Source organism: Amblyomma americanum, chromosome 5, assembly GCF_052857255.1.
Source record: "Amblyomma americanum isolate KBUSLIRL-KWMA chromosome 5, ASM5285725v1, whole genome shotgun sequence".
In the NCBI taxonomy this organism is placed as follows: domain Eukaryota; kingdom Metazoa; phylum Arthropoda; class Arachnida; order Ixodida; family Ixodidae; genus Amblyomma; species Amblyomma americanum.
The window spans coordinates 87,172,886-87,177,432 of record NC_135501.1 but is presented as its reverse complement, the minus strand read 5'-3'; the positions used below and the strand labels follow the sequence as shown (position 1 = coordinate 87,177,432).

Sequence of the window (4,547 nt, the reverse complement as noted above, 5' to 3'; positions counted from 1 at the left end):
GACTTACTTTATTTAGGGATGCGGCGCGAAACGGAGAGGAAAAACAAAATTCCGAGAAAGACCCCCTGCGCCAGTACCGTCTTTATTTTTATTATCTCCATCTTTTCACGTTGCATTCCATTATCATGCTACCAGACCAAAAAGCCCAAACCCCAACTCTGGACGTAGGTGACTGTCGAGCACTCAGTGCACCTGTTGTGGGACTAAGTAGCGTGACCATGTTTGCTGATAATTATCCATGTGGCTACGAAAACATTTTGTGATAAATGTAAGATACTTTTAGCTTATTTTGGCATCCGCTTGTCTCAAATGCTAAGTGCGGAAATAGAGATCTATTGCATACCGCGTTCATCAATCCGCTAACGCGTCCCCTTCTACGCCCCGTCAGTACGCACGCGCTGATTGGTAGGCGTGCGCGCAGCTGGCCGAGCACATGGCGGCATCTGGTGCCCGCAAGGTCATCTGTGCACGGTAGCGGATCGCGGATCACGCAACACTATAACTGTCTAATGGAATGCATGATGAGAGCATGAGGGGATCAAAACTACTCAACTTCACCAACCGCCTGCAACACTCAACCAAAAATATATGTACTGGCGGTTGAAGCCGAAATCACAGACTTCAGTCAGGCTCTTCTGAGAATTCAAGAACTTCGCCATAGTGTTCCCCTAGATGGTGAAATTGACGTCAATATGAGATTGATGATTATCCGTCGAGGACATAGCCTCATTAAGCTGTCGGCATTTTTTCTCACTGTATCGCCTTCTTTCTCTCACACTCCCGTACGTGCCAAATTGATAACAAGCGACGGAGAAGCAGGCGGTCTCTTCGAATATTTAAGATAGCGAGTCGTATTTCATCACATTCGATTACGTCGAACAATGGCACCATCAATGCAGAGATAGCTTTTGCAGTTCAGCCATGATAGATTAGTTATCATGCGTATGACATCAATTTCCTATAAGATAACGTGAGCAATTTGCGACAGATTACCCACCTTTATTGGCGGCTGACTGAGGGCAGTTAGTCACGAGCTCACACTCTTTTGAAGTTATTGGGAAATGAACAGGCTATCTTTTTTTCTGTTTTTATTACGTGGTTTTCGGTGTAGAATGGGCAGGATGTGGTGCACTGCCACTCTCACTTTTGTCGTGAAAGATCCGGACTTATGGCTTCACTATTGCAGACGTACATCCTCTACGAAGAACGGTAGTGTCGGGGCAGCTTAGTGCCCAGTTGTTTTTTTCAGGGTGAGCCTGGTTCCCACATTTCGTCTCCTGGTGAGTAGAGCTTGTCCTTCAACAGAAAACATCCGCCGATTTTGCGAGCTCTGCTGCGACATATTTTACTGCACCGCTAGCTGCGGAACCTTGTTACGTGCGCTGAAGACTACGCTCGAAAACATTTATTTCAGAATACAGTTCACGATGTAGTGTTCGAGTGCAGTGTTCGCAGTGGAACTCTAATTAATCTGCGGTGCCCAGCTGTAAGAATCGAATGAAAATAGAGGCGTTGAGAATAGTCAAACTGCTCCGCGCGATCGTCATGTTGCGCGAGAACAGCAATTATTTTCTCATGATTTTTCGAACTGTGAGCAAGAAGTGAAAAAGGCATTATAATATTAGTCTGCCGTTTTATTAGTGCACCTAAGCTAAACGTTTATGCAAAACGCCGTTTTTTATTCTTATTTGCCTCGAAAAAATTAATAGCCTTCTGGGTGGAACACATCTTTAAAATACCACCGTTTTTACAATACCTTTCTATATCTTATGGAAATATTTTTGGGCGTGGCAGCAATTTGTGCACTGCGTTCCTTCTGTGTATCAGCTGCACCTTTAAATACTTAAGAACCATTGATGATAAACTTAAAACACAGTATTAACAAATGCTTACTTGCGGGACTTTCCGTTCCCAGTGCCATTTCGGTCCTCTTCATGTGCCCGCCATGGAAAGGCTTTTCTATGCGATATTTCAGCTGATGCTTCTTCAACTCGCATCCGCTCAAAAACAAAGCCGACCTCCACACATCGTCCTCATCGTTTCCGACGACTTGGGTAAGCACCCAACCCTGTGTCATGCATATTCAGTCGGCACAGCGAGACTTGCAGGGCTCAACCATTCTTTCTGCAGTGCAGCGACTGAGCCTATCACTGTAAGCCCTCATGCCTTCTTCGGTCAATATGCGAAATGTGTGTGCATGCGACCGTGTGCATGCGACCGTGTATGCTTAGTGCGCAATGGTTCTAAAAGAGCGCGAAGAAGAAAGGACAACAAGACGAGGCACAAAGAGGGCCACACAAAGCGCAGTGTGCCTCCTGTCAGTGTGCAGGTTCTGTTTGTGCCTCAACTTGTTCCCTCTTATTCGAGTAGTTCTCAAATTTCTGAACTCAAGAACCAACTAGCCCGACGTCACGCCTTACTTAGTGCGCAAGCTTCTCGTCTCTCACGCTTTCTAATGCCTTCTCCAGTACACAGAGTGCTACATGTGCGGACCAGATGGGCATGTGCCCAGTTACACAAAGCGCCAACGGTCAATGACGACGTGTGTGTTCAATATACACCAATGGCCACTCTGTTTGATAGTGTCAAATGTAGCCCTGCCTGAGACGCTTGTGTAAATCTGCACTTCCTACCAACTCTATCGTTATCGTGATTATTTCCTACTACTTTCAATTTTCCAAAGATTCATTACTGTGTTCCCGCCAGTGGGCTTCGTGCTCGTGGTACAGGCCTTCATTTGGCGATATTCGTGAACTAGTTGTTCATTTATGTTTTCTGTTTCGCCCATAGGAAACAACCCAATAAGCAGTTTAAAAATGATTATAGCCATCCACCCTATAAGGTTCTAACGCTGACCGGCGAGTATTATTATTTAGGGACAAAATTGTGAGTGCCGGGAGGCACTGGACACCTGTTCTGCAAGTTACTTCTAAATTGCTTGCGACGCATGGGCAGTGGCACTTGCTTTTCACTTCGACTGGATGGTTGCTTTTCAAGTGACCCTCATCAATATGTAGTACTTACCTACCCTATTTCATAAATATAGTTCCGCCTTTTTTAGGATCATACAGTTTGGTCGGTTTACAGGAGTTTAACGTACCAAAGCAACTCAGGCTATGAGGGATGCCGTTGTAAAGGGTTCCTAAATTTTCGACCACCTGCAGTAGTTTAACCTGCACTGACATCGCACAATACATGGGCTTCTAGAATTTCGCCTCCATCGAAATTGGACTGCCGCGGCCGGGATCGACTATATTAACAATACATTTTTTATTTTAGCTACTTACACAATAGAGCCGAGCACAGTGTTACCTGCAGGTATGTTGGGGATTATTTTAGTTGAGATCAAAGACGCAGCTCACAACAAGAGCATATCCTCGGTTCTGCTAGCGACCACTCGGCCACCTGAAACGCTTTTTGAGGTCTTCTCCTTGTGAGCATTGCAGACAAGACTACACATCACTGATTCATTCTGATATCAAAAATGATTCCCACGCGTAAGGTTTTCAGCGCACTTACGTTACTCTAAAACGTTCAGTGTTTCCAGATGCATGTTGTTCCTTTCGTGGTTTAAAACTATTCACGATGCCAGCGCACAAGCGAGATAAGAAAAGCCCAGTTAAGCAATTATCGCAGCTCAAAAAAAAAGAAAACACCGACTAACTATTCCAAAAAACCTCTCATCATATTTAGCTTTACATTTTTTTCTCTTCAGTCACTTCGGTCATCTGTTTACAACGGAAATATCGATTACGGCTGTGAAATAAATGCACAATCTGCCGCTCTCCTCTTCGTGCTAGCCTTTACACTCACCCAGCGTAGCTAATTGCAAGATGTTCTCTCGCCCATCACCTCGTACATCGATTGCTACAAATTGCAAGACTTGCTTCGCAATATCAAGCAGTCGCTTTTTTGTTTGTGTTCTGGGTTTCCTCTCGGCTCTCGTGTGTTTATCCTACTGATTTATGGGTGAGTCATGTTTCCAGTTGGCGAATATAATCTAGACTGTCATTTTTCTCTATTGTTTTATTGAAAAGTATTCACTTAACACGCGTGCAATATGTTTACAGTTACTGCTCTTGCATAGGACAATGTCCTATGTCGCTACGAAGTGATTCCCTCATACCACCACCACCACCTCCCTTCCTCCCCTCTATCTAATTTACGGCTTACACGGACATCACGATCAACGCCGCGCTTGTGGACGAGAAGCCCGGCGAAAGCTTTCTCATTCTGATCGTAGTGCCGCCAGCCCCGTAGAAGGCTCGTGGGAGTTATGAGTTGTCGCACCACCAAGGCTTGCCCGTGATGTCATATGAAGTCACATTTTGTTTTCATGCATTCTATACAATAGGATAGACAACCTGGGCCAGAGGGCGCTGCGAACACCAGTGAACCGCGCCCTCTCCAAGCGACTCCACGTATTTGATCAGGCAGGTCGACTAGCTCCCCCGGTGACTTGCGTGTGTCTCATCGCCTGTGCGCGAAAGAAAATGCGTACACTCTAGTTCTTTCTCGGTCGCGTTCGACGCTGCCGTGAAACTCGT

General features: G+C 45.5%; 1 pseudogene across 1 annotated transcript in view; it reads left to right on the top strand.

Moving 5' to 3' along the window:
• The first annotated feature begins 1,024 nt into the window (after positions 1-1,024).
• The window catches only part of LOC144134033 (arylsulfatase B-like), a 54,297-nt pseudogene continuing 50,774 nt past the window's right edge, over positions 1,025-4,547 (top strand). The window contains exon 1 of the transcript XR_013315117.1: positions 1,025-1,280. The product of XR_013315117.1 is annotated as an arylsulfatase B-like (transcript). The remainder of the gene's footprint in view (positions 1,281-4,547) is intronic.